This window comes from Budorcas taxicolor, chromosome 3 (genome assembly GCF_023091745.1).
Source record: "Budorcas taxicolor isolate Tak-1 chromosome 3, Takin1.1, whole genome shotgun sequence".
NCBI lineage: Eukaryota > Metazoa > Chordata > Mammalia > Artiodactyla > Bovidae > Budorcas > Budorcas taxicolor.
The window spans coordinates 68186500-68211762 of record NC_068912.1 but is presented as its reverse complement, the minus strand read 5'-3'; the positions used below and the strand labels follow the sequence as shown (position 1 = coordinate 68211762).

At 38.0% G+C, this 25263-nt stretch overlaps 1 protein-coding gene across 1 annotated transcript in view; it reads left to right on the top strand.

Annotated features, from left to right (window-relative positions):
• The window catches only part of ST6GALNAC3 (ST6 N-acetylgalactosaminide alpha-2,6-sialyltransferase 3), a 365006-nt gene that overhangs the window by 59515 nt on the left and 280228 nt on the right, over window positions 1-25263 (top strand). The window lies entirely within an intron of this gene.

Genomic DNA, 25263 nt, shown 5'->3' with positions numbered 1-25263 from the left:
TATCTCTTGAATGCATTCTGAAATGAAAATGATATCAAGTGCTAATCCATCTGAGTGTGCCAGTTTTCCTACTCTGTGGGATATAGCATAGCTGTCTCCTCAAGAAAGCAATCAAGGTCATTTTCCCAGTGATTTCCCTAATCAGACCAGCCAGACATACTCCTGGCCTCCTCTCCCTTTCTATAATGATAAAAGATTGTATTTGTAATGACACCATACTTATTTTGCATCCTCTTGAGGCTCTAGTGATTATGACATTGAAGCATTATCACTTGAGGAAAGACCTCAGGTGTGTGGCCAGGCAAACCTGTATTCAAAGGTTTGCATTTCGCCAAAGCATTCCATAGCCTCACCCTTCCTATCCCCAGCATTCTTTTCTTCTGGTACCTGGTCAAGATTACATTAAGACGTGAAGGAACACTTCAAGGTACCCAGCTGCCCATGTTCAAGGGCCACAGTTGCATTTCTCAGATTTATGTAGCCTGTGGTTCGACTACTAGAGAAAAGGAAACCTCATACATTTTGCAATGAGCCAAGGTAAAAGAGAACTCTTTTGTCAAGGTAATAATAACACTTAGCAAGTATATAGGACTTTTTATCTTCAAAGGGCTTTCTAAACATTAGCTAATTAAGAAGTCTGCTCAATGTGCAGCAGCTGTTGAAAAAATAAATGTGATGCTTGGGTGTATTAAAAACGGGAGCAAAAACATGAGGACATCCTATATCAAGCAGCTGTGGTGCTCTGTCTTACTTGTTTGCTTCACCTGGTGGAATAGATCAGATGTTGAAATAGTCCTGCCCCAAAGCAATAATGGTTAGGGATAAGGCAGAGCTTGCACACACTGGAATCTTGCAAAGGTTACAGAATATTTACCTGGAGAGGAAAAGTCAAAGAAAAGCCTCATCACTGCTCATTAAGCTTTCATAATCTCAGGCATATGCAACACTAATGAAACAGACATCTGACAAATAGGTAAGATGCACTAAGAAAAATCACTGATATAAGCAGGTATTCTCATTTATTCATTCAAATTCACTCAACAAATATGCATTGAGCAATTACCAGACATTGGAGATGTATGTTTAAAAATTACATGGGAACAATTTTAAAACAACTATGATTCCATCTTGGTATGTCACTTATCTATTGTGCTTTAATTTTACATTAATGTCAACACATACTTGCATGCACACAAACATATTCAGTTCTATCCACATTTTCCTTTGTTGATTCACTGGCAGAAATGAGCTAACATACCAGTGCATGAGCTGAGCTCTGACTTTGGTTATGAAAACAAAAGAAACAAACTACTAAAAAATGCTTTTGGTTATGGTTTTCCACACTTGGAGTTGGGAAATGGCCACATTTTCTTTTTTTCTTCCAAGTTTTTTTACAGCAAAAAATTTATATTTACTAGAATATTGTGTTTGCTGTTATTATATATTACATATATGTTATACTGTTATATAATTAATATTATACATAGGAATTTATAACTGCTACCTTTTTAAAGTGTCTATTTGAGAGATTTGAAATTCTGTAAAGGTGAGGTGAAGTGATACATGAAGAGGAAAGGGAGAGAGATCATATGATGTCAAACTATGAGTTTTTGCTCCACATTTGTGTGCACAGTCTGCTATTTATACCTGACTTCCCTGGTGGCTCAGACAGTAAGCATCTGCCTGCAATGCTGGGGACATGGGTTTCATCCCTGCATCAGAAGATCTCCTGGAGAAGGAAATGACATCCCACTCCAGTAATCTTGCCTGGAGAATTCCATGGACAGAGGAGCCTGGCAGGCTACAGTCCATGGGGTCACAAAGAGTTGGACACGACTTAGTGACTAACACTCACTTTTCATATGTCTGTAAAGCACATTAGAACATCTTACCTCCCTTGTCCTCAAGGAGAAAGGGCAGTTATACTTTTGATTGAGCTGCTTGTCAGATAGGGGTTGTAGGAAAAAGTAGTTGCTCATTCAAGGGGGACAAGCTGTGGCAGAGATGGCAGGGAGGTGAATAAAGGAGAGTGCTCTACGTTTGGGGAGGCAGTCTAGAGGAAAGTGGAGAAAAATGTTCTTAAAATGGAGAAAATTTTCTACAGGAAATTATAAAGAGGTTCACTTTTATCAGGAAAAAAGTTGTAAGTCTAAAAATAAAGTAAAAATGGGAAGCTGAGTGGTGCAAAGCCAGGGACATGGCAACAAAGATAAATAAGCATCTGCTTAGTGTCTGTTCAGTTCAGGACATAACACACTGTGAAGAGATTAAAAGATCTAGAGCTGACTTCCGAGACTGCAGAACGAAGGGTTGTGTGTGCATGTATAGGGCAGGACTGATGTGGTTAGAAAAAAATTCAGTGCTCACTGGCTCACCCTGAAGCATTAGTTATAATAGGAACTAATTAGAAATAAACTAAATACTCTTTTTTGTTGGATCATGTTTTTCAATGAAGAAAGAATTGATGAAGTAAATCAGGATTAATCTGTAGGAGGAATACTGTTCACCTGTTAAAACAAGGTGCTCTATTTACTAAAAGCTCAAAGTTAAACTGATAAAGCAATGTGGGTGGTGGGGGAAAGTAGATATGATATTAAAGCCTGTGATAAAACTGTGTAAAAGTCTGTGTGTTCATTCACACAGATTTCTATATGGAGAGACTGCAGACTATCTCTGGAAGGATAGGTAAAAAAATAGCCACAGTAATTACTGCTGGGGAAGAGAATGGTGGGATTGGGAGAGAGAAGCAAAGGAGAGCCTTCCTTTTCAGTGTATATATTAAAAGAGAAAAATAATTTTTTATTTTGAGATGATTGTTGATTCACAGCAGTTGTAAGAAATAATACAGAGAGATTCTGTATATCCTCACCCAGCTACATTCAATGGTAACATTTTGCAAATGTATAATATCACAACCAGAAATTTGACAGTTGATGCAGATCATCAAGCTTATTCAGATTTTATTGGTTTTACATGCACAGGTGTATGTGTATGTGTTTATGTCTATGCAATTTTATCCCAGATGCAAGTTTACATAACCAATACCACAGTCATGATGGAGAACAGTTACATCACAAGGATATCTTGTGCTTCCACCGCCCTTTCTTAGTCATAGCCACCTCCCTCCTTTTCTCCTCTTCCTTACTCCTGGCAACAACTAATCTATTTTCCATATCTATGATATTACCATTTTAAGACTGTTACATAAGTGGAATTACATGGTATGTAAATCACTTTTGAAATTGGCTTTTAAAGCAACATAATTCCCTTGAGACCTATCCAAGTCATTGCATGTGTCTATTATTATATACAGCATATTGTTGGATTGTTATTTTTATTCACTACAAAAAACTCTGACTTTAATTGGTGTTTTTAGACCATTTACATGGAAGGTATTTATTGATATGTTAGGGCTTAAGTTTACCATTTTATTATTTGTTTTCTGTTTATTTCCTCCATTTCTCATCCCATTTCTCATCCTGAGGGTTACTTGAACATTTTTAGGATTCCATATATATTGATTTATAGTGTTTTTGATTGTATCACTTCATATAGTATTCTTAGTGGTTGTCCTGGGTATTACCACATACATGTATAAATTTGCAAAATCTGTTAGTATTATTTTCCTTTATTAACTTTTGGAAGTTAGTAATGGAACCAAACTCATAGAATGGCTATGAGGATTTGCTGGGAAAATGTATGTAAAGTTCTTCGTATCATATCTTGCACATGACAAAAACTCAAATAAAGCATTGCTATTATGTAACTCATCCCCCCAGTGCCTACTTTGACTCAGAGTTTGCAGTTGTAGAATGACATGGTGCCATTCCTCAGACGAGAAGCTAGTGGCCCCAGACATGCCTTTTTGTGCTCTTAATTCCTCTGATGGCATAGATGGTACCATCTTTCCACTTTGCCAACAAGGCCAGATTTTACCATATGTTTATATGTCAGAGTGAAGAGGGCTTCCTCCAGTCCTCATGGCTCATTTCCTATGCTTAGACTGATGGTCTTGGTATTGATAAAAGCAAAGGGTAACAAAAAGATAGATATGGATTCATAGGCTCATACTTGGGAGGATGAAAAGATCTCAGAACTGGTGGCACTGTCCCTAGCAATAAGATACATAAATCAGTCTTTTCCAACTTTCCATGCATCTTTGTTGACAGATCTTTGGGTAGACTCTCTTGCAGGACATCAGTGACGCTTAGTTACTTTATACAGGACCCAGAGTATATGTAAATGACTCTTAGAGCTGCTCTTTTTGTGTGTTTTCTGTTGTATAGAAGATCATCCAGGTCTGTTAGATAACACATTACACAATCAGAATGTGTGAGTTTAAGTTATTCTAACCAACCAGTCCATTCTAAAGGAGGTCAGTCCTGGATGTTCATTGGAAGGACTGATGCTAAAGCTGAAACTCCAGTACTTTGGCCACCTGATGCGAAGACCTGACTCATTGGAAAAGACTCTGATGCTGGGAGGGATTGGTGGCAGGCAGGAGGAGAAGGGGACGACAGAGGATGAGATGGCTGGATGGCATCACCGACTCGATGGACATGAGATTGAATAAACTCCGGGAGTTGGTGATGGACAGGGAGACCTGTTGTGCTGCGATTCATGGGGTCTCAAAGAGTCGGACACAGCTGAGCAACTGAACTGAACTGAACTGAACCATACAGAGCACACTTCCCTGAAATGATTTTTATCTTCCTTATTCCTAACTTGATACATACATTTTCAAACCAGCAGAATATTTATGAGACCTAAAAATATTTTCCTCCTCTTGTGGCTCTTTCCTTTATGGATTCTTATCCTTTATTTAAACAATTTCTGATTCATTTTGACTATCTGTACATTTTTTCCCTAGGGCTTTTATCTCATATATCTTGCCAGTGTCCCTAATCCCATTTCACCCTTCACTAGATCCTACTAAATCTCCCATCGTGAATTTTATTCCCAGATTAGAAGTTTGGCCACATCTCCCATTCGACTGAGCAAAACTGAAAAGAGATTAAGACTAAGGGCAGTTTAGAGTCAACAAGAACTGAAAAAAAAATTGCAGCTGGTGGTACCATCTGTGCTTGTCAAACTGTGGCCAAATAGTTTTCCATGGTGGAGAAAGACGGAGAATCTGATAATGGCTTTTGGTTTGAGGTTACTGAGAAATGAGGAATACTACCCTGGAGGAAGATTAAGAGAGCTGGTAGGCTGCTCGTTCTCTTTGCAATGTGTGGCTCATCTCCCAGAAAAACAGGCTTCTCCTGGCAAATGGTCAAATTTCACTTCCGAGACTGTAGAGTGGCCTCCTGTGTATGTTCCTTTTGTAGTCCATCTGCAGAATTCAGTTAGTACAAGGTGCCCAACATGGCATGGGAAAGTAGTAGAGTCATGAGAGGAAATAAAAAAAAACAAACCTCATAGAACTAACAAAGAACTTTTAAACAAACATTTTCCAGGCTTCTGGTGATACAGGAGCAGGAGGATGGTATAGAGTGGTGACAGGGGAGGAAGCGGGAGGATTCCTGCTGGCTGCATCCCAGGCTGTCCTCTGTTGGGGAGAGTCTGAGTCTTGGATGGAGTGAAGAAGTAAGCAGGAGAGTATGGCAGCAACAAAGTATGACCACATCATCCTGGTGAAGAAAATAAATGGAAGAAGGTGATGGGGCAAGGAGGGTGTTGAATTAACCACCTGAGAAGGGCTCCTGAGAAGGAAAGAAGACTTTTGAGAATTGTTCTTAAACTGGGTAAGAAACGGAATGGGCACTTCATGAAAGAGTGAAGGATAGTGAAATGGATAATGAATCAGTGGAAGGATACTCAACCTCATTACTCATCAGGATAATGCAAATTGAAACCGCGTGTGTGCGTGCTCAGTTGCTTCAGTCAAGTTCGACTCTGTGACTCCATGGATTGTAGCCTCAGGCTGCTTTGTCCATGGGAATCTCCAGGCAAGAATACCAGAGTGGGTTACCATGCCCTCCTCAACGAGATCTTCTCGACCCAGGAATTGAATCTGGGTCTCCTTCATTGCAGGCAGATTCTTTACTGCTAAGCTGCCAGGGAAGCCCCGATTAAAACCACAATGAGATAAAAATATTATCAGAATGACCAAACCGAAATGACTGACAAATCCAAGTGTTAGCAAGGATATGCAGGAATTTGAACTTTGTTATGCTACTGGTGTGAAATAATTAACACAACCCCCTTGGTAAACTGTTTGCTAAGTCACTTCAGTCATGTTCGACTCTGTGCGACCCCATAGACGGCAGCCCACCAAGCTCCCCTGTCCCTGGGATTCTCCAGGCAAGGAGTAGGTTGCCATTTCCTTCTCCAATCCATGAAAGTGAAAAGTGAAAGTGAAGTTGCTCAGTCATCACTATTAAATTGAACATATGCATACAGGCAATCCTTGCTTTATTATGCTTCTCTTTATTACACATTAGAGGTATTGTTTATTTTACAAATTGAAAGTTTGTGGCAACTTGATGTCAAAGAAGTCTATCAGCACCATTTTTCCAACAGCATTTGTTCTCTTCTTTTCTCTGTGTCACATTTTGGTAATTCTCACAGTATTTCAAACCTTTTCTTTATCACCATTCTGTTTGTTGTGGTGCTGTGTGTTCAGTGATCTTTGATGTTACTAACATGACTCACTGAAGCTTCAGATAATGATTAGCAATTTTTTTTAACAATAAGGTATTTTTAAGTTAAGACATGTGTATTCCTTTTTTAGACAATGCTGTGCACACAATAGACCACAGTAGAGTGTAAACATAACTTTTATATATACTGAGAAACCAAGAGATTTGTGTGACTGGATTTACTGCAGTATTACTTTATTGCAGCTGTCTGGAACTAAACTCCCAATAGCTCTAAGGTATGCCTATATCCTATAAGCTAACAATTCTACTTCTAGATGTCTACTCAAACAAACTGAGTACATGTGAGCATTGAACATCATGCATATAAATGTGTATAGCCACTTTATTCATAATAGCTACATTTGAGAATGATAAAAAGGTCCATCAACAGTAGAGTGAATAAGCAAATGTATATTTATATCGTGAAACACTATATGGTACTGAAAAGGGGTGAAATATGGGTTAGTCTCACATAGATGGGCTTCCCAGGTGGCTCAGTTGGTAAAGAATCTGCTTGCAATTTAGGAATCAGTGTCGATCCCTGGGTTGGAAAGATCCCCTGGAGGATGGCATGGCAACCCACTCCAGTATTCTTGCTTGGACAATCCCATGAACAGAGAAACCTGGCAGGCTACAGTCCATGGGGTCACATAGATGATAAAAAAGAAATCAGATGTTGAAAGCTACATACTGTGTGTTTCATTTATATGAAATTTAAATGTGTTTGGCTTTGTGGTTGTCTTTTGGGACCAGACAAGACAGTAATTGAGAAAGGACAGAGGGCTTTCTGAGGTCCTTGTAACCTTCCATTTCATGGCTTTTGGTGGTGGTTACATAATCATGAACAATTTGAAATAATTCAGTAGCTTATACATTTATGATTTTTGCCTTTTTCTTATTCTGTACTTTAAAAAGTTTTATTAAAGAGGAGGAGGAGTATTGGGTTATGTCTTACATCTCATTTGTTTATTTAGCTATTATTTATTTTTAAATTTATTTTTGTTTTTAAATGATTATATTTTTCAACTCTATTCTTTTAACTGTGCCATTGTGCCCAAACAATATCACATGGGACCTAGAATATCTACCCTTCTGTATAATGTGTTCAGTTAGTCCTCTTTTTGCTTTTTCCTTCCTAGCCCTTTCATACTACACACGTTCCTTCTGTGTGGTTCTCTTCTAGCAATGGAGAGTCTAGTATTGACGTTTAAGCCTTTCTGAGTCAGAGTTACTTTTGATTGTATGTGATAACTCTGCTGCCTCATCTAATACTTGTTTATTCAGATGTAAACAGACAGAATACTTAGGCCATGATGTATATTTAGCATATTGTGGAAGAAATACATAAGAACTTGAGTTCTTATGAGTACTAAAGAGGTGGTGGTTATGCTCTAAGTCGTGTCTGACTCTTGCAACCCCATGGACTGTAGTCCGCCAGGCTCCTCTGTCCCTGGGATTTTCTGGGCAAGAATATTGGAGCAGTTTGCCATTTCCTTCTCCAGGGGATCTTCCCAACCCAGGGATTGAAACCGGGTCTCCTGCACTGCAGGCAGATTCTTTACCCACAGAGCTACCAAGGAAGCCTAAAATTAACTGAAAAGGCAAGCAAAGCAAAGTGAGGAATAAAATTCACTAGAAATTTTGGTTGAGCCATGAAGGGCCTTTCTATAGTAGGACTTAAGGAAGATAAAACACTTGGCAATGTTTTCAAAATTATGGCATTAATATTTAAGGATTATTTTGTTGGAAGAACTACAGTGTCAAAGAAATTGTCACTCTGGTAGCAATTTTTAAACTGGGTTCCTTAGAGTTTTAGGGCTCTAAGAGTATACAACTCAAGATTGTTGATCTATCTGTCAAAAGGAAGGTTGAGATAAAAGTAATCAGAATAGGCAGGTATAGATGTGTTTATTGGGAATCTACGTAAAATTTATTTGAAAATAGTTTGGGCTACTAAAACCAAAAATAAAATCAAACAACACACAAACATACACCCCTTTATCAAATTTTAAAGGACTTCATAGGACATTTTATGGCGATACAAGATTACCAGGCACCAGGAAAATCTGATATTATGTAACCTAAAGGCAATATATATGCACTTGCAATGCCAGGGACAAGTGTTGGAATAAAAGCACCTGGAATTGGAAGTTTGGAGTAAGAGTTCCCAGGAACATTAACTAAAAGATGCTCCTGAACTAAACAATAGCTAATATGTAGAGCTCTTGACAGTGTGAATCACAACAAACTGTGGAAAATTCGTAAAGAGATGGGAGTACCAGACCATCTTACCTGTCTTCTGAAAAACCTGTATGTGGGTCAGGAAGCAACAGTTAGAATCAGACATGGAACAACAGACTGGTTCCAAATTGGTAAATGAGTATGACAGGGCTATATATTGTCACCCTGCTTATTTCACTTCTATGTAGAGTACATCATGTGAAATGCTGAACTGGATGAATCCCAAGCTGGAGTCAAGATTGCTGGGAGAAATATCAACAACTTCATATATGCGGATGATACCACTCTAATGGCAGAAACTGAAGAGGAACTAAAAAGCTTTTTGATGAGGGCAGAAGAAGAGAACTGGCTTGAAACAACATTCAAAAAACTAAGATCATGGCATCTGGTCCCACCACTTCATGACAAATAGGGAAAAAGTGGAAGCAGTGACAGCTTTTATTTTCTGGGGCTCCAAAATCACTGCAGATAGAGACTGCAAGCCATGAAATTAAAAAATGCCTACTCCTTGAAAGGAAAGCTATGGCAAACCTAGACTGTGTGTTAAAAAGCAGAGACATCACTTTGCTGACAATATCCATATAGGCAGAGATACCGTTTTTCTAGTAGTCATGTACAGATGTGAGAGCTGGGCCATGAAGAAGTCTGAGCACTGAAGAATTGATGCTTTTGAATTATGGTTACTGGAGAGGACTCTTGAGAGTCTCTTGGACAGCAACGAGATCAAACCAGTCAATCCTAAAGGAAATCAGTCCTGAATATTCATTGGAAGCTCTGTTGCTGATGCTGAAGCTCCAGTACTTTGGTAGCTGAGGTGAAGAGCTGACTCACTGGAAAAGATCCTGATGCTGGGAAAGATTGAAGGGAAAAGGAGAAGAGGATGGCAGAGGAGGAGGTGATTAGATGGCATCAATGACTCAATGGACATAAATTTGAACAAACTCCATGAGACAGTGGAGGAAAGAGGCACATGGCATGCTATAATAATCCATGGGGTTGCAAAGAGTCCAGGAAGATTTACCAACTGAACAACAACAAAGGGATAATAATAACAGTAATATTGATTAAATATTTACGATTATTTAGTGATGCTAACTATTTTCTACAATATTTAATCCTGTAAGCAGACTGCTTACAGGAGTAGCTGGTATCAGACTTATTCTTCCACTAAGAATCTGGGTCAATTATTGTTTGAAGGCTTCAGAGCACACCTAAAGGCGCCAGAATTTGAGGGGTCAAGACAAATAAAAGAAGGGAATGTGAGCAGGATCTTTTCTGTGGCTTTGTTCCCCCCTTTTGATGCACTTGCAATACATAAAAGGGACATAGAACTGAAGAAAAAGTAGTGCCCTAGATCTCACAGGAATTTCAGTGGAACTAGGAGAGAAAAATTCATATTCAGGAATACTAAAATAGCCGTAATATGCAGGACCAAGACACCACAGAAAAAGGAACTCAGAGACAGCTGAGCCAGCATTCTGCATGCAACTTTCCCTAGGAATTTGTGGACTTCTGAACTATGCACATGCAGAGTGAAAAATTGAGAAGCCAAGAAGAATGCTACAGTTAAGAGACCAAAAGTACAAACAGGGATTTAAGCATTCCATAGAATTTAAGGGCAGAAATTAGAGTTCGGAACAAAATCCCCAAAGAAGAAGGGCCCTGGTAAAAATGGAAAACTCTCAGTTGAGACTCGGAAGAGCTAGATTCTAAAAGAAAAGTAAAACTGGAAATAGACCATTTTCTACAGGATCAAGATAATATTTCTATACTGTCTTACAGAAGAAAGTGAAGTCCTCTGTGTAGGAAGATATCATCCAAAGCTTTAACATCCTTAAATGTATAATAGTCAATGGATGTGTCCAGGTATGTCAGGAAATAAGACCAAATAACTGAATTTCAAAGACAGTGATATACTACAGGTTACTGACTTGGCTGATGGTACAATAGAAGGATGTGTACTCATCTTCTCCTATGAGAACACCAAAATTCAGCTAGTTGCTGAACAACCAAAGACAGGAGAATGTTGGAACCAACCAAAAAAAGATACCCCATGTCTAAGGGCAAAGGAGAAACTGTAGCAAGAAGCAACAATTAGAATTGGACATGGAACAACGGACTGGTTCAAAATTGGGAGTGGAGTATGTCAAGGCTGTATATTGTCACCCTGCTTATTTAACTTCTATGCAGAGTACATCATGCGAAATGCTGGGTTGGATGAAGCACAAGTTGGAATCAAGATTGCAAAAGATAAACCATGCAAACACTTATCAAAAGGAAGCTGGTCTAAGTATACCGATAATAGATGCTGTCGATTTTAAGGAAATTAAATCATACTGAAAATGAAAGAAGCCATTTTATGGTGATGAAATGGAATTCCAAGAATTCGAAACGAAATGGAATTTGAAAGGAATTTCAATAATCTTAAAAGATATGTATATAATAACACAAAATATTTGAAGCAAAAACTGAAAGAACAATAATCTGACAATCATAGTTGAAGATTTTAATAAATCTTACTCTGTCTTTAATTGTTGGCATTAGCAGACAAAAATATGACTAAGAATATATTATATTTGAGAACACAGTTAACAGATTTAACTTAAATAACATATATAGAACTCTACATCCCAAAGCTGCAAAATACACATTTTCAGATAAATATGACATGGGTGATAAAATTGATTATACACCAATTAATAAAGTAAATCTTCAAAAAATTCAGTAGATTGAAGTTACATGTAGTATTTCCTCTTATCACAGTAGAATTAGACTACAAATCATAGCAAAAAGATACCAAGAACATACATATATCTTGTGTTGTGCTTAGTTGCTCAGTTGAGTCCAACTCTTTTCTACCCCATGGACTGTGGCCTATCAGGCACCTCTCTCATGGGAATTCTCCAGGTAAGAATACTGGAGTGGTTTGTCATGCTCTCCTTCAGGGGGGTCTTCCCAACTCAGGGATCGAACTCAGGTCTCCTGCGTTGCAGGAGGATTCTTTACCATCTGAGCAATCAGGGACACCTAAGAATACAGGAGTGGGTGGCCTATCCCTTCTGTCATGGATATTCTCAAATCAGGAATTGAATGCGGGTCTCCTGCATTGCAGGTGGATTCTTTACCAGCTGAGCTACCAGTGAAACCCACAGATATCCTATGACCCAGTAATTCCATTCCTGGATATATAACACAAATGTGTACTTTTGGTAGGAAGGGAAATGTGCAATAATGTTCATGAAGCATAAAATAACCCTTTGTCTATCAACAGTAAAATGAAAAAATTATGTCATATATTTATACAATGGAATAATGAATGAAACACTGCTATATGTACACAAAATGAGTCTTGTAGATGCAATGATGAGCAAACCAAGTCAGACACAAAAAAACATATCACATGTGATTCCATTTATAAATTCCAAGTGAAAGTCACTCAGTCATGTCTGACTCTGCGATGCCATGGACTATACAGTCCATGGAATTCTCTAGGCCAGCATACTGGAGTGGGTAGCCTTTCCTGTTTCCAGGGGATCTTCCCAACCCAGGGATTGAATCTAGGTCTCCCTCATTGCAGGCAGATTCTTTACCAATTGAGCTATCAGGAAAGTCTATAAAGTCCAAAACAGGTAAAATTAAGCTATAATGATATGTCAGAATAGTGTTTTATTTTCTTACTATATATATATATAGTACTTCATTAAATGTGTCTTTTAATAAAACTCCCCCCAAACAAAAAAAAACCTCAAGATAAGAAAATGAAGTGCCTTCTCCTTGAAAATGGTGGGCAAACATTACAGACAGGAAATTTCTTGGGTTCCAGTTCTGTATTTTTCATGAATCCTCCTCTACCTAATAAAATGTCTTACTTTTTTTAAACCCCATTAGCATTTTCATTTATTATTTATTATGGAAATAAACATACCAGCTAATGGTATTATTTGTCTCAGATCCTTGGGGCAGCATGATGTAGTGGTTAAAGAGAAAGCCCTGGAGACAGACTATTTGGTTTAAATCTCAGTTTAGTACTTGGACAAATCACTTGAACTCTCTGTGTCTTAGTTTCTTTACTGTAAAATCATGGTAGCAGTAATACCTATGTCATAGTGCTGTTTTGAGAATTAAATGAGTCAATAATTATTTCAAACAGTGTCTGGCACAAGAGTAAGCACTCTATAAAAGTTTGTGATTGTCAATATTATTACCTTGGGGGATTTGACTGTTCTTTATATTTGTTTAAAATCCATCTAATACCTAGAACTGTACTCAGCAGTCAGGAAGCTGGGATTTCCAGAAAGCTAGAGGCATAGTTATTTTGGGAACTGACTCTGTTTTCTGTCTATGGATGAGGATGAACTTATACTGATGACAAGGTTGGCTCGTGAACCAGAAGCTTAAATAGAGCAGCATAAATTAGTCTAAGTGTTAAGAATAAGATGAGAAGAATTTGTTTTCTTAATCCTGGCAGGACTCTATAACCCAGGAGAGTGTCAAGAGCAGCTTGGCACTGTGTTAGGCACCCAAACAGTAAGTGCAAAGACATGTAACATCAGTCCCTTCCTGAAGCACTTACTTTGCATCCACTGCTAAGAACTCATGGCTAAGTAAGTTGGAAACTTACAGCAATGGCATGCATATATCAGTTTCTGCAAATGTGTCAGATTCCTGAATGCTGAGAACCTATGTATTTGAAAAAAAAAAAAAAAAGTTTGTGATTTTAATTTAATTTAATTATATTAATTCGAACTGAATTGACTATTCAGAGATAGTAAGAGCTAGTTGAGTGGTTTAACTCATAGACTTTGGAGTCAGATAGATTTGAATTTATCAGATATGTGAATTTTCATAAAGCATTTAATTTCTCAAGGCCTCAGCTTCCTCATTTGTAATATGTGGGCAGTGATTATAGGAACACCAGTGATTATAGGGTTGTTGTAGGGATTAAATGAGATATGTGTCTGGTATATATATTAAATACTCAGTAAACAGTAGTTATCATTATTGTAGATGTTATTTTCTTAATTACCCTTAGCCAAGAGTCTAAAACCAAGCTGACCTGATTTATGAAAATGAGCTGTGAGCTTTCCAAATATTTCATTTCCCTCTTTCTTAAAGTCCATTTTATTCTCCTGGTAACCCTTAATATGGATAGGGAGGGGCTATTATCTGCAATTGGCATAGGAGATAGAGAAAGAAAGTGATTTCCCTAACAATTTCATAACTATTGCTGTTAGAGATGAACCTAGAAACCAGGCCTCCTCAATGCTAGCAATGAGATTTTTATTCCTTCCTGTTTTTCTACATTCTTATCTCCAAATATCCAGTGAGAGAATAGCACCTATGTAAAGGCTTCTTGAAAGAGAGGGATTATTTTCCTAAATTATCAGTACAAGAATATCCCATTTTTCAGATGTAGTAGTTAGATGATTGACATAAATCAGTAGAGGTTTTTAGGAGATTTAAGAGGTTTGATACAGAAGCTTCATTTAGGGATGCTCCCACGTTTAGGACCCAACATTTTCACTCTCCCACGCTATAGTTCATTTTAGCCTCAACCTCTCTCTAGAATGGCCTTTCATCTTCCTGAATTCTTGTTGTTCTCAGGTGAGATTTTTCTATTCTTCTGCTTCCCAGGCTGGAGATGATTATCACACTGTGACTCCTACATTTGTTGCTCCTCATTCAAAACCATCAACTCAGCAATGAGTTTTTGCATTAGAGCTCGGGGTTTCCTCGAAGAAAATTTAGGTAAACAGGCAAGCTATTTAAGTATTTTTAAAAAACTAACGTATTTCTAAGGCTGCAGGAAGCATTCTAGAATTCTACCTTCCCTCTTAGCAGTAACTGTGAGCTTCCTGACAGAATCCCCCAGGGCATGGAACATTACAAAGACTCATTATGTAGTTCCTCAGTGAATGAATGATGTTCTGACTCAGAAACCCTTCACATTTTAGTTGATTTCCTATCTTTCGTATCCCCTTATCCATACTTTTCAAATTTTTGGTTTAGATTCTGTTTGGATGCTTTTGGAATTTTGATTATGTTAATGAACTCAGGTCTAGCTGCTCAGTGTACAAAAGCCAATAATTTTAGAGGCAAATATCAGCAGAAAGGAAAGGTGTTCTACCCAGAGGAGCTGGCAGTCTGAGGAGGAGGTGGACTTGTGTCCAGAGAGCAGCTCCAAAGATTCTGCTTAGCCATTACATTTTTCAAAGGGGAAAATGGGGGGAAGAATCTCAGTGAAATCATTGAGACAGAAGTCTGGGTTCTGCATCATTCTCCATTGCATACAGACTGGTTGACTCACTTTTCAGGTGTTATATTGCCCAGGTGTTCTACCTGCAGGATTCTTTAGGGGACTGGTGGGAGTAATGGAAGTAAAGTATGAGTCACTCAGTGGTGTCCGACTCTTTGCAACCCCATGGACTGTAATCCGGAAGTTCGTGGAAATCTCCAGGCAAAAATCCTGGAGTGGGTAGCCATTCCATTCTCCAGGGGATCTTCCCAACCCTGGGATCGAACCCGGATCTCCTGCATTGCAGGCAGATTCTTTACCATCTGAGCCACCAGGGAAGCCCATTCAGAGTAGAGAGCCAATCATTGTTTCACTCCTTAATTCTTCATTCTTTTTATCTAGGAAAAGAACTGACAGGTTAGGCAAGGCATGGTGTTCATTCAGGAAAGCATAAGTCAGGAGTTAGTTTCAACTGATTAGTGATCTTATCCCTATAGTTAGGTTTTTAAGGTTAGAGTGAAATAGAAATGGGTAAACAGGAAAGGGGCAAAAGAGTTGCTTCCAGTTATTTGGAAAGTATGTAGAATTGCTTTATATTCTAATTTAATTTCAAACTTCCTGGCTCCATAAAGTATTGTCTTCTACCCATACCCTGGTCCAAGTGTTTATGGCCATGAAGTTACCTGCTTTTGAATATTAGATTTCTTAGTAAATGAATTAAAAATGAAGCTATTAGTTTGTTTTAATTAAATTCTAGCACTAAGTTATTAAATTATTAATACTTGGAAAACTTCAGATGTAAGTTTTCTGATGACTAAGGTCATAGGATATTCTCAAAATTGGCTTTTCGTAAGATGCTACTTTCCACTTTCATTGCCAGAGCACAGAATAGCATTTTGCCTCTATGAGCCATATTTGATTTCCCCTAATAAGACTTTTAATAGCCTTTTCTGACCAAACAAACAAATAAACCTGTGAACAAATGAGCACCAAATAACCTCATGTAAGCTAGCCTGTGCTGGGTCTCCAGAGGAGTCTCTGGTGCTCTCTGGACCAGAAATGATGAGTTCCTTCAGACTCCTGGGCCTGCCTAATGCTATACAGGGAGCAGGGGAAGGTTGTTCGGCTTCCCTTTTGTGCTAAGACAACTGGAGACACTTTTAATCCACTGTATTTCAAACAGTTGCAAGCAAAGAAAAAGTGTCATGGGAATATCCAGACTTGGGCAGATAACAACCCTGCTCTTTATGTCCCACTTATTAATCCATAGGAAAGAAGGGGAGAAATGGTCTTTGGATGGTCAGCTATCCATGTGCAGTAGTTGGATGCTGAGCCCTTTTCAAATGTACTCAGAATAAAAATGAAACCCTACTACTTGTTTTGCCCATTAGATAGCATTATCTCCATGGAACGCCAATTCATATCTCTTTGTGCTGTGTGTGGTTCTCACATATGGGATTTTAATAACCTCCATGCTGTGCTATGAATTTATAAGCAGGGCCGATAGAGAAAAGGCACCACAGGACTTTATTTTTTCATTATTACTCTTTTGACAAACAGGCTCTGCCTCATTTCTATAAGGTTCTTCTGACAACACTGACAGTGTTGCGGCTTGAAGTATAGTGTTACCATGGAAAGGAATAAGCTTTTTATTTACCTGCTATCTATTTTTTCTGGGCTCCGTTTCCTACCCCAATCCTGCCTTTAGCCCCCTCTGTAATATCCTATAGTGTTGTACTTGCAGCTTCAGTGAACTGATTGCACAGAAATAGGCCCTGCTCTCCAGCTCTGTAGTTCATCTTACATTCTGATATTTTTTTCTGCAAATCCTTTTAAATGTGGTTGCATTTCTCCTCCATACATTTCTGAAAGTCACAAAAACCTGTTTAGTATGGTGGGTAGGAGAGCAGACTCTGTAGCCAACTAGTCCTGGATATGAATGCTAGCTTTTCTCTCAGATTCTGGAAAAAAGTATTTGAATTATTTTAATTCATTTATACAATGGTAATGATACACCTTCCTCCTAAGGTTGATGGGATAGTTAATTGGTATATTATTTATGAGCTGTTTAGCACAATATTTGACAGTGTTAATAGGAGTTGCTATTATTGTTATTATTCATTTAACAAATATTTGCTGATTGCTACTAGATGTCAGACACTATTTCAGATGCTGGAGTTATACAAAGAACAAAACAATTACCTTGCTTTTATAAAACTCACTGATTAATAATCATTAAAACTGCAATTGAATATTACACTTTATACCCTTTTCAAATAACACTTAAAATCTGCCTTTTTCTTTTATTAAACGTGAAGGTTAAAATTGTTTTATAGTCTTAGGTATAGATTAATAATCCTACAGTATTGTTAGTTTTTATTTGTCTTGCTTTCAAACCCCTCTTCTATTTTCATGTTTTATCCATCTGAACTGATCTGTTCAACCAAGAAAAAAAAATCCTGTGATTCTGGATTCTCTTGCTATTATAACCTTTTTATTACAGATTCAAGTCTGTTTTAGGTTCAGTCCCTCTAACTCAATATGGTACTTTATCTGAAATTTCACATTAGACCTCTTGGATGTTATAGTAAAATGTAGGTTAAAAAAGCAAGTTTTGAAATGTGAAGGAGAGGAGAGAACTCAGGAGCTAAATCCTTACATATCTTTATCAAGACAGTGTCCCACAGAGCTGAGTGGGCATCTGTTTATAGGTATGTTTTGATATATGTGCACACATGCTTATGTACATAAGGACATTTATTTGTGTGATTTAGACACTGAGTACATTTTGTATTGTTTCCCAGTTCAATAAGTAGTTCGTGAACTGTATATCCCCGTAGTACCAGAGATCTCTACATTGTTGGAGAATCCTCAGAATTCACTGCACTTAAAAAAAAAATTGAAGACTTACTTTCTAACAACTCTAAATAAAGCAAAACCCTATTTAACATTGATGTTGGGTAATGGTGTTAAAACCACCCTATCAGTAAACATCACGGATAGCCAGTGTGATATTTACAGTACATCTGAGTCTGTTTTCATGAATTCAAATATTTATTAACACCTGCTCTGGGCAGGTAGCTTGTTTGTGTTGTTGATGCAGTGGCAAATAGATTGTTCTATTCCTCCAAGAAATTTAGGGTCAAATAGGAGAGACTGACAATAAACGAGTAAATGGATTCATAAGCACATAAGTAAACTTATGGTAGTGTCTCTGAGGGTGCAATACTGTGAGCGATGAAAAGCTCTAATGGAGAGGATTTACTTTGAGCTGGATGGCTGGTCAGAACAAGACTTCTTTGAGAAGCTGACATTTAAGCTAAGTCCTGCTTGATGAGAAGGTACCTGCAAAAAAAGCAAGGGACATGGAGGGCAAATATTCTAGGACAAAAAGAAACAGAATAGTCCAAATTTTGAGACTGAGACGAGAATATGACCTGGTCAAGAAACTGACAGAAGTTAAGCTTGCTGGCTGATTATGACTGAAGCCTAAAGCCATGTGAATAGTTTGGAGTTTATTCTACATGCAGTAGGAACTTTGTTGATCTGAGGGTTAAACAAAATAAGAAAGCATAGAAAATGAAATAATAAGTCTCCTTAAGGAGACAATTCAAATAATGCCAGCTGACGGTGTCTTGCTTTACGTAGTTTGTGTTTGGATTCAGTTACTTTCCTGGACCCATGTGTCTTTTGAGAGTGTGAAATATGGATTCTCAAGCTCAGGATCTCCATGTTTATTTTGAATGCTAATTACCACAAATATGTTTTTAATTGGTAACTATATCTTAGCACACTTCATTACACTTAACCTTTTAGATCACTTTTAATTCATCCTGTTAAAAAGTGTTTTCTATTAAGAAAGTATGGCACACATCAACCACATCTTAATTACTTTTTTTCTGGAAGATATTTGTCTTAGACAGGATTTATCTGTCAAAGAGGAAATGAAAAAAAATGATCATACTTTGAGAAAATAATGAAAATAAGATCAAGTGCCAAACATCCCAATGCATTTATTTACTCGATGATTTAGTATTGTTTTTACATGTGTAATGTGTGTGCCTAGTCTCTCAATCTCTTTGCAACTCTATGGACTGTAGCCCGCCAGGCTCCTCTGTCTGTGGGGATTCTCCAGGCAAGAATATTGGAGTGGGTTGCCATGCCCTCCTCCAGGGGATCTTCCTAACCTAGAGATTGAACCCAGGCCTCCCACATTGCAGGTGGATTCTTTACCATCTGAGCCACCAGGGAACCATTCTGTTTTTGCATAATACTGTTTGTACATTCAGCTTAACTTTTTGGCACTGTTTATTAAGAATGTATATAATTTAATTTTTTGTAATAGCCAATGATATAATACAGCTGGATATTTGCTTTCTCTCCTATCACTCGTCTGCTACCACTTCCTATCATTATATCATACTGACCTTTAATCCAGCCTTTACATACAAAATCAGTTTTATGTATGATTCTTATTTTAATGGGTTTTGATGGATTTCCCTGTACTCATTTATTTCTAGAAATGATTTATTATTTATATTGTTTTCATGGTACTTTTGTTTCTGTGTTTCATTTTGTTTTGAAGGAACCACCTTATATTCTAACAAACAATTCTGTGTTGGGTATACATGAAATTTAGAAAAGTTGTTCCATATAAATAAATACTGATTATTCTTTCTACCTGTATCTGTAGCTCTTATTATCTTTAATCTTCACATTAAAAAAAATTTTTTAAGGAATTTATTGAATTAGATGAGAAGGACGTTGGTGTTAACTAATAGAGATGGCTGCTCCTCTCTGGCATCTACATTATCGATAATTTATTGACTACTGAACTTCTATAACACTAGCATCCATCAAATTTTAAAACTTAGCTATGATTTATTAAAGATTCTGCTACTGGTAATCAACCTTTTAGCTAATGGAGCATATACTGGGCTTTTGCACAGAGAACGATGGTTCCCTCCCAAGGGGTTCTGGCTCCAGTGACGAAGTGTTGCTTTGTGGCTTTGGCAGCCATCAGAGGAGCCCGGCTGCTGGGAACTGAAATGCTCAGAGCTTGCCAGCCCCAAACCACTGTGTTCTTCACAGTTCTCTAGTGCCAGGAATCTGTGTGCCAAGGAAATAGAAACCTGCCTAGAAAATAAACTGTTTTCTCTTGACTTTTCCTTTAGGAAGACTATGAGAGGCTGAACCTATAAGTTCCTTTAGATTAAAAAAGAACTTAGGGCTTTACCTTGGAAGTTTAATACTACAATTTCATACAGAAACAAAATGGTGCATTATTTATGCTCCCCCAAATTATTTTATTCCCAATTATAAAAATGTCTGTTAACTTTTTAAGTGATTAATAAAATGGTGGTGGTGGTAACAGTTATTTCAGCTCTTGTACTAAGGCAGTCCCTGTGTGTGAAAGGCCTGAAGTGTAAATGGTGATGTGAGCCTGTGACTGGGTGGAAATTATTCCAGCGGGGTTAATATGGGTTATATGGGCAGGTAATGCTTATGATATTGATAGCATGTAAATTCACTAGCTAACAAAACCTTTTGCAGGATTGTATATTCTTTAGAAATAAATCACAAAGCTGTTTGGAATATACATGTTTGACCTATAACATTGGAATTGACTTTACTCACTTTTAGTCAACTGTCCCTGTCTCTTCTTATTTCCTCTCTTTCTATTATTTCGTATTTCTCCTTCAGTACATACTCTTCTCCATCCAGTTTTCATCAGAAGGAAAGTTTTCTACTTAATCTAGCACAAGACTGAGATGTAAATGTGGGATACTATGACGTTAGGGCTTGAGCTACATTAAGTACAACTAGTATTGTTCTAAGAGGGTAGTCTCGTGAAAAATTGGTGAAACTTGGAGCACAGAAAAGATTAAATTCATAGCATTTGTATGGCTTAATTTTATTAGACTTATTGATAAGCAGTTATTAGAATTCCTTGATTTCTTTTAGACCTGAGATTTTCAACCTCAGCATTGTATTGACATTTCAAAAGAAAGTTGAAAGTGAAAGTCACTCAGTCATGTCCAACCTTTTGCGACCCCATGGACTATACAGTTCCTGGAATTCTCCAGGCCAGAGTACTGGAGTGGGTAGCCTTTCCCTTCTCCAGGGGATCTTCCCAACACAGGGATCCAACTCAGGTCTCCCACATGGCAGGCAAATTCTCCACCAGCTAAGCTACAAGGGAAGACCAAGAATACTGGAGTGGGTATCCTATCCCTTCTCCAGGGGATCTTCTCAACCCAGGAATCGAACCAGAGTCTCCTACATTGGAGGTGGATTCTTTACCAGCTGAGCTATCAGGGAAGCCTTGCTATTGGGCTTGCTATATGGCTTCCCTTGTGCCTCAGCTGGTAAAGAGTCCATCTGCAATGTGGGAGACCTGGGTTTGATCCCTGGCAAGAATACTAGGGTGGATTGCCATTTTCTTCTCCAGAGGGTCTTCCTGGCCCAGGGATCAAACCCATGCCTCCTGCATTGGCAGGCAGATTCTTTACCACTGAGTCACCTGAGAAGCACATTAAGTGTAGTTTTTTTTTTTTAATCTGTTTTTAAAAACTGTATTTCCCCCACTTATCTCATTATTTCTAACAGCATTTCAAATTCAAAAGCTTATGTCCAATGTTAACAAAGCCTGAATAGATAGAAAGTAAACATCTTCCTTTTTATTAGATAAGATGTCCAGCAATGAAAAAGGATTAGCTTCCAAACTATACAAGCAGCTCATACAACTCAATTCCAGAAAAACAACCCAATCAAAATGTGGGGAAAAGACCTAAACAAACACTTCTCCAAAGACATACAGATGGCTAACAAACATGTGAAAAGATGCTCAACATCGCTCGTTATAGAGAACTGCAAATCAAAACTGCAAAGAGATATATCACCTCACACCGGTCAGAATGGTCATCATCAAAAAGTCTACAAACAATAAATGCTGGAGAGGGTGTGGAGAAAAGGGAATGCTCTTGCACTGTTGGTGGGAATGTAAATTGATACAGCCAGTATGGAAGACAGTATAGAGATGCCTTAAAAAACTAGGAATAAGACCACCATATGACCCAGCAATCCCACTCCTAGGCATATACCCTGAGGAAACCAAAACTGAAAAAGACACGTGCATCCCATTTTTCACTGCAGCACTATTTACAATAGCTAGGACATGGAAGCAACCTAGATGTCCATCGACAGACGAATGGATAAAGAAGTTGTGGTACATATATACAATGGAATATTACTCAGCCATAAAAAGGAACAAATTTGAGTCAGTCCTGATGAGGTGGATGAACCTAGAACTTATTATACAGAGTGAAGTGAGTCAGAAAGAGAAAGATAAATATCGTATTCTAACGCACATATATGGAATCTAGAAAAATGGTACTGAAGAATTTATTTACAGGGCAGCAATGAAGAAACAGGACATAGAGAATAGACTTATAGACATGGGGAGAGAGAAGGAGAAGGTGAGATGTATGGAAAGAGTAACACGGAAACTTACATTGCCATATGTAAAATAGATAGCCAACAGGAATTTGCTGTATGGCTCAGGAAACCCAAACAAGGGCTCTGTATCAACCTAGATGGGGGGGGGGGGGGGGGGCGGATGAGGAGGGAGATGGAAGGGAGCTTCAGAAGGGAGGGGATATATGTATACCTATGGCTTATTCATGTTGAGGTTTGACAGAAAACAAAACTGTGCAAAGCAATTATCCTTCAACAAAAAGATAAAAAGAAAAAATTGTCTGTTTTTAAAGACTAGATTTCCCCAACTTATCTCATTGTTTCCAACAGTATTTCAAATTCAAAAGCTTATGCCCAATGCTAACAAAGCCTGAAGAGATAGAAAGTAAGCATCTTCCTTTTTATTAGATAAGATGTCCAGCAATGAAAATCCCTGGATATAAAGAACTTGTTAAGATATATAATGTCAGATGAAAGTGCTATTTTAATAACTGATTGTTATTCTTAGCATGGATATTTTATTTTAGAAAAATGGATAATTAGCATTTTGGCTTATCACTTTGTCTCCATGAATACAAATAATTTGATAGACAGGCAACCAAGAGAGACTTCATTAAATAATAGGTCTAATCATTCTGGGACTAGAGTAAATTAGAGGTTAGACTTCCAGCTTGAGAGTTGGAACTCAGAGTTTGGTGGCAATGTCATCTCATTCATCCAGGATATTTTTGTGGATTGAACTCATGTTGCAGTCAAAAACAAGAGCACAGGTCAACTGGCTAGAAATAAGAGTCAGAATTTAGCTTGGGAAGCCATAGGTTACACTGCATTTAACTTGCAGCTGGATAATTGCAAGAACACATTCAAAGCATAACTACAAGTCCTGTGGTGTTTGGACTTAGCACCTTCAATTTCTAAATAATGGTCCATTATTGATGTGGGAATATTAGAAAGTTTTTCAGGGAAAAAAAAAATCAACCTGGAACCATTCCCCTTTGCATACATTATACGCTTTACTGCCATCTGTGGTTATTCATACTACACATAAAACCTAACTAGTTTTCCAAAAAGACTACAAATAGCACTTTATTTTTTTGAGAACAGTCTTCCTAACATCCAGCCAGGAATCTATTTTGAAATTAATTAAAAAATAGTTTAACTTATCCTTTTGTTAAAGAAACAAAGCCTGAGCTGTTTGATTTAGGACTATCTGATTGTCACTCAGAGGAGACAGACAACCATTAATGGAATTTTCCTGGCCTTGGTCGTCTTTTGAAGCTTGCAGTGCAGTCTTAAGAATGGGTCACAATTGTTACTTAGATTTCCTCTGTGGGACAGTGGGAGAACTCGGGTCTGAGAAATTATTCTCATCATGAATGGAGAATGATTTTATTCACCATCCATACTCCACATACATGATCCAACTCACACAGAAGCCTTCGCTCTGTGTGTCCTTAAGTTGCATCTGACATTTTACCTCCTGATGTTTTCTAAGTAGCATTTTTGTACCAAGCAGATTGTGTGAAAAAAAATGAAGGTAACAAGTGTATGATGCTTCTGAATCACATTTATATTTATTCCTAACATCTTCTCAGAAAAATAGCAAAGCACAAAGCCCAAACAGAAGTATTTTATAAGTTCTGAAGGGAATCCTCACGTGATATAATGCAGGACATAAAAAGCCCTTATTTCCCCTTGAAAATGTGTGCGTGTGTACTTTTATTTATTAATCACAAGATTTGTTATCAATGCATCTCTTGGGTGAGAAACTTCTTTCACTTAAGAAAGGTGAAAAAGTGAAAGTGAAATAGTTAGTTGCTCAGTCGTGTCTGACTCTTTGTGACCCTATGGACTATAGCCTACCAGGCTCCCCTGTCCATGGAATTCTCCAGGCAAGAATACTGGAGTGGGTTGCCATTCCCTTCTCCAAAAGATCTTAATGCAGGGGTTGAACTCAGGGCTCCTGCATTGCAGGGAGATTCTTTACCATCTGAATCACGGAAGCCCTCTAAGAAGGGTGGATCCTGATAACTAGACAGTATTTAGGGGACTGGGGAGTGGAAGATGTGAGCATTCAAGCTTGAAGGAACCCAGAGAAATACACGGCTTTGTTTAAAAAAAAAAAAAAAAGGAGATATATTGGACTTCCTTGGTGGCCCAGTGGTTAAGAGTCTGCCTGCCAGTGCAGGAGATATGGGTTCAGTCCCCATATCTGCGTGCCAGAGGGCAACGCAGCCCGTGTGTCACAACTACTGAAGCCCACATGCCTAGAGCTTGTGCTCTACAACAAGAGAAGCTGCCACAGTGAGAAGCCCATGCACTGCAAATAGGCAGTAGCCCCTTCTACTTACTGCAGTGAGAGTAAGCCCACATACAGCAATGATGACTCAGTGCAACTAATAAAAAAATAAATAATTTTTGTAAAAAGTGGAGAGAGATAGAATCTAGGGTATATTGTTTGGGAAGAAATGAAGATCTGGAAGGGGAGAACCTTTTCCATATTCCCAAACCATTTTCAACTAAATTTGCATTCTCCAGATAAACTCTGTTTTATTTTTTATTTTATTTTATTTTTTTACTTTTGGTGACTAGTTATATTGACTTTTACTCAGGTTTGCCATAGGGCAAATACAGAGGTTGCTCATGGATAAGTAATAAATCAGTTGC